The sequence below is a fragment of the Anser cygnoides genome, chromosome 4 (assembly GCF_040182565.1).
Source record: "Anser cygnoides isolate HZ-2024a breed goose chromosome 4, Taihu_goose_T2T_genome, whole genome shotgun sequence".
NCBI lineage: Eukaryota > Metazoa > Chordata > Aves > Anseriformes > Anatidae > Anser > Anser cygnoides.
The window spans coordinates 58,004,249-58,019,134 of NC_089876.1; the positions used below are offsets into that span (position 1 = coordinate 58,004,249).

General features: G+C 35.9%; 1 protein-coding gene across 15 annotated transcripts in view; it reads left to right on the top strand.

Annotated features, from left to right (window-relative positions):
• The window catches only part of TENM3 (teneurin transmembrane protein 3), a 1,343,587-nt gene that overhangs the window by 543,572 nt on the left and 785,129 nt on the right, over window positions 1-14,886 (top strand). The gene's annotated exons all lie outside the window — the stretch shown is intronic.

Genomic DNA, 14,886 nt, shown 5'->3' on the forward strand with positions numbered 1-14,886 from the left:
CAAGTAGTATAATTTATTCTTCTAGCCACTTGAAGCCTTCTAGACCAATTTATTTTTTAAAACATTTGTATTATTTATAGCTAGGAACAGGCTGTAATGTATTTAGCAGAGAACTGTAGGCTCTCAGGGTGAACAAAAGAAAGATAAAATGTCTTAGGATTTTTCACCTCTCTTCTGTCAGAATAAAATCTGGCTTAGTGTGGAGACAACCTACACGCAGATGTTCTCCACCCGCCGACCAGCCCAATGGAGCTTGCTTTTGACTCAGCTGGATATTGCTGCTGTTTTCAGATACAGAGTTATCCTCTTTGATTTTGTACTATATTACTGGATAAAGAGCGGGGAGAAAGGGGTGAGGCACACAGTAACTATGTTGCTGTCTTGTTTATGGTTTGACCGTAATTTTTTTGAGACAATCACAGCTTCTGTTTATTATTAAAAAAAATAGAATCACTTTAAGTACATCACTGATATTGAGTAATGCTAAAGGTTCTTGAGTATGAAATCTAAAAAATCATCTTGTAATCTATTTTTAAAGTATGATTTCAAGCTGATCAGAATCACAATTAACTTTCAAATCAGAAAACAAAGAATAGGTTGGACTCTGCCTTTATGAATGTTTAGGTATTCTCTATCAGTGATTTCCTTTGTAAATTATATAATCTTTGGAAGCCTCAGTTTCTTTATGTTATATGTGATTTGTGTTCTTTGAGTGATTTTAGGATCACTGGGCTCAAAGCTGTAGTACCTAAATATAAGTACATAAATCATTCAGTTTCTACAAGAATATAATTTCATTTCTCACCAGTTTGTATTGTGTCCTGGCGAGTAGAAATGTGAAGAGGAAGGCTACTGGAGACCTCTCCAATGTGTGGGAACAGGAATTATCCATGGAGAAATACTGTATTTTGTCAAATGAAGATAATTATTTAGTCCAGTTCCTCTAGGGAAACGTATATTCTACATTCCTCATACCTTCCCAAAAAATTTAATTTACCAGAGGGATCAAAGAGGAACTCTTTCAAGTGAGGGTGTTCACATATCACTGTTGTGTCCCTGATTTCTGAGCATCTTTCAGGCAGAGCTAGACCTGGAGTATTTTTTTATCATGAGCATGTAACACCTTCAAGTGCCATCAGAAATACTAACGATACACGATTACAGCCAGGATTTACTTTTGCCCTTAGAAGAGAAGTTCTTTATGTAACTTTTTTTCAGTGACAGTGAAATTCGCCTATTGTGCCTTGTGCTAAAGATAACAGAGAAAATACAACTACTTAATTAGAAAGGAAAAGTTTGATGTTTTTCTACTTCCATCCTGATGAATATTTGAGTTTAAAAGAAAATAGCAAATAAAAACAAAATCTACCGGTTGAGAAATTGGCCATTTCATTTATTGTCCACAGTTGCATGTATTTGAATAGTTTCATTTCTTTCATTTACCTGGTCCACCTGCAGAAGTGAACTGAGAGGAAAATGTTTCTTTTCCTGATCTCTGTGCACGAGGATCAAGCTTCATGCAAAGTAAGTGACTGAAGAGAATGGAAAAGAAATTCATTTTTCCCCTAAACACTTCTGTAAAGTTTTACAAAGGAAATATTCTTTTTTTCTATGTGAGCCTTTGATGGAAGAGAAGAAAAGTAAAAGAAGATAGTTTCATTTCAAAATGTACAGCATATATATTGTCTCTTACCAGTGGGCTGTAAATCACAGTACAGGCTGGCTTCCCTTGGAACTGTATGAGTGAAAACAAAAGCCAATATTAACAGTATTAACTATTAACTAACAGGTGCATTTTACTTTTCCATTACCAATGGTAAAACATTCTTTTACAAAACATGCACTTCTCTGATTTTTCAGTGTGATGATCTCGGTGGACCTACTTAGAAGTTTCCAACAGTGGGAACTGTAATACATTACCATACACACAAAAAAAAAAACATAAATGGGTATATTTGGTTGATCATAAAACAAAATATATATTTCTCCTTCCATACAGACTTCCACAGGCAAAGCTACCAGACCATTTTTTTGCTGTCCCAGAGCAAAATCAATCCCTTGCTGGTGCTTCCCTCTAGTACAAGTACCAACTTGTCTCAAATCTTCTACTTAATTATGTTATTTAAGTTAAACTCAACCATTTAGGTCCATACTTAAAGTTTTCTGTCTCAGACCCGAAAAATGCTGTGTGCCCAAAAGCCAGCAGTTAATTACGTGAGCTAGCAATGGGCTGGGCATTGAGTGGTTCCTTTGTTGTTGACTTCAGGGCACGCAGCTTCTTTGAAGATAAGACCATTAAGGAGAAAAAGTATGATGTCAGTGAGGAGGAGTATTAGTATTTCTACAGTTACTGCTGTTAGGATTTTAGATTTAACATTTGGAAGATCATAAACCAGCTTAGTAGAAGCTGGCAACTATGCTTTTAACGGAGCTGCTACAGAACCAGAACATTGTTTGAAGAATCAAAAGGACAGTTTTTGCTCCAGTAATTTCAAGTGCTGTAGGAATTAATATATATGCACCAATTTGAACTCTGTTAAATGAAGGTTAGTAAGTAGACATACTTTATTGCTGTATTTCTACCCTGCAGAGCAAGTTTTTTTTAACCAACAGAAGCATCAAAAATTCAGTGATATTCCCATTACTGCAATTCATAGAGTCAATACAAAATAAAACCTAAAATATTTAACTGTGAAGAAAATGGAATCACCCTGTTAAAAACTTTGCATTTTATAATAATAATAGTCTGAATAGGTATTTAATCCACATATAATAGGAAAACTACCTTCAGGAGATACTTGCATTCACCAAACCAAAAATACTTGTTTTTCTGGCAGCTGTAGGCACAATTTGTATATAACGTATGTTTTTTTTCAGAAGCATTCCATATCTTGTAGTACTTGCATTTCTTTTTCTCTGTTTTCCCCTAATGCTTCCTACATAGCTTTCCTCTAACCAAAGAGCAGCTCTGAATTTATACATTTTAAATTATTTAAATCTCTTTGAACATGTGACTTTGATACAATTTCAAATAAAAGTAAGCTACCTCCTTTAATCCCTTATTATACAAATTCATAACTTATTGGTAATAAATGAGAATTCTTTGACGCTAAAAACAGGCATTACTGTGCATCATTTTGTTTGCCGCTTTCTTTAATAGTAATTTTTTCTTAGTTACATTCTTCCTGTAAGAAAGTTGCTTGTGACCTTGACGAGGTCACTTTGCTTCACTGTGCTTTCATTATGTGTTAACAAGGATAACTTTTTATTATAATCCATGTAGTTATTGAAAAAATCTAAGACAAATGGTATGCATTCCCCTTCATTACAAACATGATATTCCATGTTGTTATCAGTTTTTTCAGGATTCAACCTGGGGCAAAAGAAGGGTTGCAATGAATTCCTTGTCACACCATTGCTGTCTGTTTGGGGATTTGTGTCAGCTTCATGGTGCTTTTCACAACTCCGCTCATCAGCTCTTGCTCCAAAATGGCAGATGCTCATTGCAACAGGAATCTGGTTCAGCCAGGCCCCCTGTGTCCTCCCATGTAAAATCAGCTTTGATTTATCTGAATGAGCTGTAGTAATACTTACGAATGCAGTATAGACATTGCTTTTATATAGCTGTTAAAATATATATTTTTAAAAGTATAGTTAATAACATATTAGGAATTATGAACATGTGTCTTCCTACAATCTGCTTATATACACAGATTGTAAACCACTGAAGGTGTTTTTACATATGTAGTTTAAATGTTGTATATTGTCTTTTTTTTGTTTGTTTCATGGCTACTCAATGGGAACACTGTTTTAGCTTATTATGGAAAGGTTAGCAAATTTCTCAGCATTGGTTATTTGTTTTGGAATATGGCCTTACAAACTGGTCAATTCTAGAAACACAGATATGCATAAAGTAGTGAAGGAAATCTATTCAGTCTTTACAATTTAACTTACAATTATGATTTGCTAAGTGTTGTTATGACAAACCGTTGACGTGTTATCTGTAGGAGAGAAAGGAAATTTTGAATAAAATCAGACAGTCAGAAGGATGTTTTTAAAAATGTGATTGGTTAAGACAAAAAAAATATGAGAATAGGTCTCTTGAAGGAAACAACCATGAGGACAAATTACCTGAAGTCTACTGTCCCTTCAAGTGTTTGGCCATGTTTGGACTCTGTGTAGCAATATTGGCTTAGCATCCTGAAGTTTTTTTGTAACCTGTATCCATGAGGGACTCCTTGGAAACCATGTGCCTTTGCATTCTTTCCACACAGTGAACAGAGCTCTGGTTTCATCTTAATCCCTCTCATCTCTTGATCAGATCAGAGCTTTTATTCTTCATGTTCTTGAAGTCTGCTGTAGTCCACTGTTCTTTGTAGCACATTCATGATTCTGCATTAGCTATCTGCTTTTCCTTCTCAGCCTTGCACATTTCTTTTCCTATCTTTTCCTTTAAACCAAACTGAATTCCTAGCTTCATACACATGCCTTTGATGTTGTGTGACTCTTTGAAGCCTTCCCAAACCTGCTCCAATTTCTTTGAAGGAACAGGGGAAACTAATGTTGTCTCGACCCTTCTCTTAACTCTGTCATGCCATCTTTGGAACAGAACATGAAGAGATGCTGGCATCTGAGCCACTTCAAAAGCCACAAAAGCATCCTCACTTAAGTTACTGGCATGCGGAAAAAAAGAAACATGGCATCAGGTATTAAACTTAGCTTTCTTTACTACCAGTACACCCTTGTAGTTCTTCTTTGACCGCAAAATTCCTCAGAAGGAAATTTCATAAGAAAAACCCACTGGCTACAAGTGATATTCCCCCTGCGTGCATACACAAATATTTATAATTTTTATATCAGTGTGCATGGTCTACAAATTCTGTAGTGCTGATTCGCAAAGTACCCTGGCATCCTCATGCAGACTCCCTAGCTGCTTACAGGGATGCTTATGTTCAGCCCTCAGCTGCTTAATCATTTTAACACATCCGAAGTAGAAATGGAGTTGAGAGGATGATTTCCTCTTACTTTTCCTCTCCTCTAACTGTTCATCTTCTTGAAGTACAGCAGGCTGTCATTGCCAAGGTCCCCGTGCAGCACAGATTTCAAGTCTGGGAAAATCAAAGAAAAGAGGAGTTTGTTCCTCCTTAAGCTTTCTTTGGAATCATCTCACTTAGTAGTGGATATTCTCTACAATTTATTTTTCTTTTATAGGTAACACCATTACTGTAAAGATACTCATATACTGAAATATTCATGCTCTCCTGGACCCTGCATGGGTCATTTGGTAAAGCCCAGATTCTTGAGGTGATCTACCTAGAAGAATAGATAGACAAGGCCAGGAGAAAATGCATGCGTTTTCTTTCCTCGTTGTCTACAGTAAGCTCCAGAAGGAATTGAGTTAGACCCATTTCTTTTAGGGGATATAAAGAAACTGAGGTTTACTAATGTAATTTTCCATTGTTCATCAATTTCACGTTGAAAATAGGTTTGCTAATATCATAAATAAGAGTAATAATTTCAGATAAGTTCTTTTTGGATCTCATCCTACCAAATTTTAGGAAACACCTTGAGTTTTTCCTGCATTAAGGTAAATTTGTGTCTGAAGAAGGACACTACTTCAGGGTGCATTTGATGCCTTTGACACCATGGCGTGATCAATAGTGGCAGCAGTTGCCCTTCAAAGATACTTGTCCCCTGGCAGCTACACTATCAGTGCTGCAAACAGTGGCTTCAATTAAAAAAAAAAATCATAAAAGCACAGTGAAGGGGAGCTCTTATGGCAGCCACCATTATATTCTCTTTTTCAGGTGTTCTTCAGGTTTTCAGTTTGCCTGTCAAAATGCCACCACCTGTGGAAGATTGCATACCATACTCTACAGCCACGCAGTCAAGTTTCTGGACGTGCCATCTTTTAGCTGTCTCTGAGACTTTTCTCACAATATTCACCTCGGTACACATGCGATTGTGGTTGCATTTACAGACCATAGAACAAAGACCCTTAAGAGATGAAAGGAGTTTTATGACTACCCTATCTGTATTTACAAAAAGCGTTTCATGCTGAGTTCTTGTTTCATATTTAAGAATCTAAATGCTTACACTGTTCACTATTCCCCTTGCTTCCACAAGGGAGGTTGGTTTGCAACTCTCACTCTGCAGGAACTTCCATAGCTCAGTTTTCACATCAGAAATACCTGCAAATCTTGCGAGGCTACTATTAGTTGCCCTATTGTCAGAAACGAACAATTCATGTCCTTTATCTTCTTATGTGACAGCCTTTTGAATCTTTTGAATCCTCTCTTCTGCATTTATCTGTGAAAACAGCCTTTATGATCTCTCTCCTCTGCAACAAGTATAGCTGAGATTCAAGTTCTTACAGGTAATTCCTTTGCACTGTTTTCCATAAGGACAAGTGGTAGGATCCATCTAAAGCCTTAACCAGAAGAGAATTTTGACTTTCATGTATTGAAGGAAGTTAATTTGCCTGTCATCTTTCTTAAACTTCACACTTCTTCTCTGGAAACAAATCTCCAAAAATTAGGAGGATGTGACCTTATAATGAGGATGTGACCTTACAAGAACAGTCTTTTTTCATCAGAAGCTGAAAGACCCAAGGAACTGCCAGTTCCCTCTCAAAGACATCTGGTGTGTAAAAGAACACCATCAAAATCACTAAATCTTGTTTTCTTATGAAAGGTCCACTTGGCTGCAATTCAAGCAGAAACAGTGGCTTTCCCATGACCTTTTTAGTATTTTACATTTGTTGTACAGCCACCTGGAGCTCCTTTTAAACTTTTGCTAAATGTTATGCACTTCCTGAAGTGTCTAGGAAAATTACAGACCTTGAGAAGTCCAACTCTGAGTCTTTACTTAACTAGAGAGTGTAAAGAATTCTTCCAGTTCATTGCAAGAGATACAACTTGGAAATCATCACCATGTAAGTTTACAGAAGTTTGGTCAGCCCACAGAAAGATGAATTACTGACCTGAAACTGATACTGTTCAAGATGATTGTATGCATATTCAAAGGTCTCTCACATGACTGTCCATCTCAAAGTCTTATCTAATTTCTCAGCTGCATCATCATATAGAAACTGAGGATTAGGACCATAGTCTGCTTCTTTTTATTATTTTGTGGGTAGCTCATAGGGGAACAGGGAATTGAAATTGTCTGAGGAAATTGCTAAGGTAGAAACTGTTGGGTCTACCCAAAACCGTGTAAATCACAGCATGAACTGATGTGTAGATTGCCTCTTCAGAAAAGATTGCAACTTGACCTGTCTTTAAATTGTATTGAATATTCCTTTGTATCAATGCTGTATAGTTGTTGCTAGGCTTTTGTATCTTCTTCAACAAAAAGGATAATGCTCTCTTATTTCGCTTCCAGTAAAGGTATCAAGAAAGACTTATTACCTCTTTGTCCATAGAACAGGCACAAATACTTCACTTACATTAGCAGAATGTGCTCAGCCTTCCATCTTTCCATGGCATAGGTCAATTTACAGTCCTCAAAATATTCAGGAAAAAAAGAAAAAAAAAAGTAAAATTAAAAGATCTGGTGTGTTTTCCCATTAGGTAAGCATTTAAAGGTGGCCTGGCACGGCACTTTAAGTAAGAGGAGATATATTAGATATGTTTACATCCTATCCCTAAGTTTCTTCCCCATCAACAGTCCTCAAAGCAGATAAATATATTTTACTTATTTCACTTTAATGGTTATACTGATTGATAGATCAGCTTTGAACAGCAAGTCGAGTACTGGAATAGCTCCGTAGTTCATAATCCAAGGGTCTGCTTCCAACATGTATTTTGACCATCAGATACTTCAGAGGAACGTGTAAGACTGACAAAATTGAGTAAGTTAACCTCAGATAAAAGTTACTAATTCCCAGTAGTAGTGTTTATATGTTAAAACATGTAAAGACGGGTTTTGGTTTATTTTTTTATTACTATTATTATATTTTTTTTTGGAAGGCAAGGAAGGCTTGATCCTGCTCGGCAAGGGGGTTGAACTAGATGATCTTCAGAGGTCCCTTCTGACTTTGGCCGTTCTGTGATTCTGTGGTTGCATTGCTTTTCTAAACAAAAAGCTACTTAAGCTTACAGTAGTTACCCTTGACAGAGGGAAAAATCACATTAGGAGAGCATTATCCACTGCAGACCCCACTGCACTTTACTGATCAGTGTAGTAGATGTGATTAGTCAATTAGTAGTGTAAAAGTCACAACTAATTCCACCATTAATGTCAAGCCAGTGAGAATTTCACCAGAGGAATTAAATTCTCAGTTAATTCTGTCCAGGACCCATCTATTTTGTGCTGCTTGTGCAGGTTAGTATGAACAGCTTGGTATAATCTGAGAATGTAATGTACTGTAGAAGTTACTCTTGGCTATCTTCATCTTTTGTAGCTCTTGTAAATTGCTCTATGTGTGAGTATCATAGGTTAATAATAATGCACGTGAGAAAGTTTGACAGGTTATAAGTGTTACAATTAAGCACTGTAAGTACTGCATGTGAAACCAAGTGTCTCTTATGTTTTTGGACTGAAAGAGTAAATAGGTGTGTCTGATGTTTTGATTTTCATTCCTTATTTTGTATCCTTTGATAACATCCTGTAATTTGTCTCAGCACTAAATCTAGCATTGTTCCTATTTCAGTGGTTTTGGTCTCTCTAGTTTTGTCACCTGTATCTCAAATATTTTCTTTTTCTGAGCTCAGATGTCAAAATGAAGCAAAATTTCAGATGGCAACACACCATTATTTCTAAGTATTTATTTACTTGTTTTATATACTAGTTTGACTGTCAGTGCTTAATTGGAGATACTTGAGTGGGGACTTTTTTTTTTTAAGTTAAAGTTTTGCATTTTGCAGTGAGTGATTAATAGCATTTTTTTTGTTCCACTTCCATTAATTAGTGGAGTTTTTTTCACAGCTGAATTTAATTTGCCATATTATATTTTATTAACATAGGTTTGTTGCAGAAATTTTGAAATTTGTTTGCATCTTCTCTGGCTGCAGTGTAAACAGTTCTGTAAAAATATAAGGCATCTTGTGGTTTGCCAGTGTATTTTCATAGGAGTTGTAAACCTGATCTCTCAGAGTTCAAAACACCTATTTTAACCATATTTCCCTATACTGCAAGACAAAATGGTGCCTAATGCTTTTTCAAATCAACAAAGTGTACCCAGGTTATTCTACCGGTTATATCATTCTTCATCTGTCATAGGCAAATTTCTTCTCATACCCAAGTCTGACAATCTAAAGAGATTAGAAACACATCGTAGAAAACAGATTTACCATATTACTTCAAAGCATTAGTCTGTCTTTACTAGTGTTACGCTTCCACTTGTAAATGCCATTTATCATTGTTTGTCCATCTCCTCATCAAAGATGGCTCGTTGTCACAATAATTTAATGCCATCTGTGGATTTATGACTTCTGCTACCTTCAACAGGATGCCCCAAAAATTCACAGTGTTTTTAGTGTTTTCCTGTCAGACGGTTGATTCATATTTTTAAGGCTTAGAGAAATAGTGCTTTATAGCTCCCCAAATGTTATATGTTAATGAAAAATCATTATATTTTTTAAGTGAATTGTATCCCTTATGAATGCTTAGTAATACCAATAGCATAAATTGGTGGCATGTTTTGTTTACACAAAGTAAATATAAATGGGACATTGAAAACTGATGATTTTTAAGTCAGTGATTGCTACTTCTTTGCTCTTCAAAGTTAGTCAAATGCTGAATGCAGTGAAGTTGGAGGAGAAAATTTTAACAAGAGAAAATATCTTTTGTTTTCAAGAATTATAATGGTATATCAGTCATTACTTGGAGACGCATTTCACAGATTTCTCCCAAAGGGGAAATCACCCATGATTATATCCTCATTAATATGGGGTCAATTTTTTATTTTTTATTTTTTATTTTTTTTTTAACTTAAGGGTATACATGTTGTTTTGTAATTCTTCAGCAATGTGTGTGCTGGTAGATCCATGACAAATCTGGAAAATTTTAATTGTCTTTATTATGCTATCTTTCTGACGTACAAGAAAACAAATTACAAACTCCCCTTGGAATTGCCAAAAGTGATGACCTTGCTTCAATATGTTCCCTAAATATCCCTCCAAATTTTTATTTGTTTCTGACTTTAGTCAAGAATAACACCTCTGCTAGAGTCAGAAGTCATCCATGCATTATCACAAATATTCTTATTTGCTTAAGTGCTGATTTTTTTTTCCTTGTCATGTTAATGCTTTCATTCAAAGATGGTGAAACATTCTTTCTTCTGGCTTACATGCAAAGAGCAAAAATTCCTTTAATATTTAAACTTTTGACATTACCATGCTTTCACAGGGAAAATAAGTAAAGCCTTCTGCATATATCTATTCATTTTCTTGGTGATCATAAATAGCTTCTGTATGACTTGACAGCTTGGATGTTCCCATCAGAATTAGGTTCAGGCCATTTGTTGGGTAGCAAGGGGAAACTCATATGACAGATGCCTACACTGGCAAGCCTAGAAGAGTTCTAACAGCACAGTAGTTACTCTTCGGGATTTATTCCTCTGTTAACAGAAGCCCATTTCCCGCTAGATAATTAAATTAATATTAGTTTATTAGTTCTAAATAATTAGTTCTAAAGTTATTTTTAGGTAAGGTGTAATATAAAAGTTGTCAAAAAAAGATTTCTGTTTTAAAATACTTCTGTACAAGTATTTTAAAATGTCCTTAGATTTATGTATTTGAAAAAATGTTCCTGTAATTTTGTGACCACTTAGTCAAAAGTGCAATATAACAAAGCATGAAGATGTACTTAGTGACTACTTACTGATACAAAATTGTATTTCTGTTATTGACCATAGCTTCAGAAAGTTGTTTCCAACAAAACACGAAACCCTCATCTCAATCTTTAAAAATAACTTTTCTGAACTGCCTCCAAAAGTGAATATGTATATCAAACAACAAAAGACATTTAATAGAAAATGAATGTGATCTCAGTCGTAACTGACCTTTAAGAGTTTGACATGTTGTCCACATCAAATGCTGTTTCTCAGTTAAAATGAAAACGCAAACGTTTAAAAATAAACTTGTAAGAAAAATGCATATGCCAAATCCTTATATGCTTATTTTTTGGGGGAATAGAAGATAATAGATATAATATGCTCATCATTCCTACTGTTATACAGTTGGATGACAGAACTAATAAATGCCCTTCCCTGTATGGATTCCTGACTGCCAGGGTGTCTGCCAGAACTATGTTCCTGTAACTACAGCTGCAGCACTCCCTGACTTATTATTATTAGCATGCTGGAGGCTAGTCTGTTTTGATACTAGAAGCTGCCTGGTATAGGAATAGGCAGTGAAAGAGGCTGTATCACTAAAGCATCTAAAACTTTAAAAAGAGAGGAGTGTAGCCAAGGTCAGATGAGTAGTTTGGGAAATACCAGGCTGCCTGTGAGACACAGAGGGGTAAGGTTCAGCAAGGGAAGGAACAAAGCCATAAGGTTTGCCTATATTAATTCATAACAAAACTGTCCATCTATCTTCTTCCTTAGACATTTTAAGTAGGTGACTGGTTAGCTATCAAAAAGTCTATGCAATTATTTGCGTAAATATGATTTTAGACACCTAATTTTAGTTTTGATAACACTAACTGTAGGTTCCCTGAAGACAAAAAAGTTTAATGACAATCCTTAAAATTTTAAATTGAAATGCATTTGTTTTTCTTTGTAATATAAAATGATACAAAAAGCATATAGGTTTAATTTTTGAATCCTCAGCACAGAAGTAACAGCAAAGTCATGGTGTTTTGTTATGCCACAGTGTCATTTATCCATACTTGACCAAAGGGTCTGCCTCATGCTTTACCTTTTTCCATTAACTTTGAGCTAGAGGGCCAGGAACTACTAATGTTACATAACGTATATTGTAGTGCATTCAACCTCAGTGGTACGTAGAAACTCATCTGTCCTGTACTCGCTTTCTGACAGTGTTCATCTCAGTGCAAATGAAAAAGCTGCTATTTTTTTTCCCTATGAATTGATGATATCTTCCCCAGCAGCAGGAAATCTCTGTCCCTAAGTTTTCAGTGAATAGGCAGATAGCACGTGTATATTTTCTTCAGTAGCACCAGTCTATCCTCTCATCTTTCACACTGGATCTTCTTTGGGGCACACAGAAAATGGGACAGAGGAGAGTTCATCTTTTCCATGCCACACATCCTAAAGCTGTGATGTCAGACCCTGCTAGGGACAATCTTAAAAGACTACTCTTTCATCTTTTCTCTATTGTTTTACAATAGTCTGTTTTTTTATTCCAAATATTATCTAGTTGTTTGTGTATGAGAGGGTGGTGTTGGAATAAGGTATTTTTTCAATAGCTTCTGATATATATCAAAGCCTCCAGCATGTTGTCTCGTGTTTCCAGCCTCACCCCCTATCCTTTTTCTGTGCCACCTTGTTTTGTCACTCTGTTTACCAGAAGTTCATTGTCTGAGGACATTCATGGGAGCAGAAATAAGTGAGTTTTTATCAGCATGTTTGATGAACTCTTTCAACAATGTTCAGAAGAACTGATGAAGTTTGTATTTGCTGTCCTGAAGTACAGAGCATTTATGTACACACAGTAGAAACCCCTGCCAAAGACTGAGTGGTGTAGGTAGCCTCTAAAAGAGTGAAGGAGAAGTGAAAGGTATTTGTATTGTTCTTCTATTGCCATTTTGATTAAATATGTTTTCTTCAAAGAATATAGTAGAGTTTTAGCTGTTGCTGCTTTCAGACGTAAACATTCAGGTATAAAGCAACATGGGATCATTTTGAGACAGTCAACGTGGAATCAAAGAGAATTTTCAACAGGTTGGCAGTCCTTATGTCTGAGTAAAACCTAAAGCTCTGGTCTGATGCGATCTGGAAATGAAGTGTTTGAGGCTTTTTTAAACAAGAAGGTGAAACTGAAAGTTTGATGTCATTTGAATAAAAAGGTTTTTGTAGCTCAGTAAATCAATCAATCAGTTGCACATCTTTTTCTTTGTTTTTTTTTTCAGTGATTTTAATTCATTCATTTCTACCTTTGTAAATAGCAATAGATGCAGCCAAATAATCACACTAAAAATCACACTTAATTCCATACTGTTTGGCACAACTGCCCTTCCCTATTGTGAAGTAGTGGAATTTTCTCTCCAAATTAGAATTTTTGCCACCAGATGAGTAGTAGTAACATACTTTGCAGTGCATTACAGGGAAGTGCATTTATAGCTTTCTATGGCATACTTTACTTGTGAATTAATGGAATGTCAGTTTTCCAGCCTTTGCTATAGTTTACATCATTTAAAAAAAAAAAAAGTCAGTTGTGAAACAGCAGACTTTGGCTTTTAATAGCAGAAACTGTGTATATGTGTCTGGCTTTTGCTGGCTAGATGCGATCTTAGCATTCCCTTGAATTTTCTGTGTTGCCTTCATGTCGGAACAAATGTAGTTCTTTAGTTTTTAGCCATAGCATTATCTTTCCAGTATCCATTTGTATTTAAATATATTAAACATTCTTTTTTATCTTTTAAGGCACTTTGTTTTTAGTTGTGGCAATTCAGTGTCAAATATTTTAGAGACAAGTCTAAGAAATGCAAGAAATGCGTTTTTATATGGGGTGTGTGTGCTAATTTCAGTCTTGGAATTAGGAAGTATTGCCCCTGTAAACGAGTGCTGAACATAACCTTGCAAAGTATCCAGTCAAAAACCCAAAATAACAAAAACAGTAGCCAGCTGACATAGCTTTACATCATGTGTTTTTATACATATATTTTTTTACATGCCTGCTTTGTGCATTTTGCCTTTTAAAAATCAAAACAGGTTATCAGCTGGTATCTCTCTAGCAAGCCTGCATTTTCTCTAGCAGAAACTTACACAAATTTCAGTAGGTCAGCTTTAAAGATGGGAAAATCATCTAACTAATGACCAATAGAAAATCCAGGCTAGATCAAATAGAACAAAATGTCTGCTGGACTTCACTTTGATTTCAGTGTTCAGTCAGAATAAAAAGGTGAAATAATTGCCTCATTGAGGCAACTTGCAAAACCCCGAGATTTTCAAGTGCCCGGAGTTTGTTTCAGGTGAGCAATTAAACTGTCAAATTCCTGAACTGAGAAATAAAAGCTGAAAAGAAAGTATTTCTTTGCAAAGTTCAGTATTCTTGTTTATATGTGGACAGCAGTTGGCCAACTTTGCTTACCAGTTTGCAAGTTTCAGCTTCAGCCTCATACAGTGGAGGGGTTTCATGCAGGAACCTTCCTGCATTTGTGTGTGTATTGTGCTCAGCTGGAGGGAACTACCCTCTGTGTTTTCACACCATATGTGCAGGGCAGTTGTGATTTGGAGGTTGTACAGTTCAGAACTGTGAGATACATGTCTTCAAAATGGATAATTTACGTGAGTAATAAGATGGTCTTTCAAATCCTTTCACAGTTAGAGAGAAATCCCATGGAGGTCAAATGCAACAGAGTCTTGCTAAACAGGAAAGAAGCCCAATTCATATGCAGGCTCAGGGGTAATGTAGATCCCTGCACGTCTACAAAATGACATATTCAGGAGCCTTCTAGATTTCAGAGACTCCGGAGGAAAAGATGAACTGAGCTGTTCTAAGGTATTTTGAACCACAAGAAATTTTCCTATCACTTCGAAAAAGCATTCCCTGGTTTTGACCTGGTTTAATTTTGTTAGCTTTAGTTCTCCTGGGCATCCGTGCTTCATTCCTTGAGTTTAATTTTATGTGACAAGTTGGGATCTTAATATTTGTTAATTAACAGTTCATTCTCTCATCAAAACTGCAGAGCTCCCAGGTGATTGGCTAGTATGTCCCTAAAGATGTGCCATACATAATTGTTGCACCTGTTACAGTG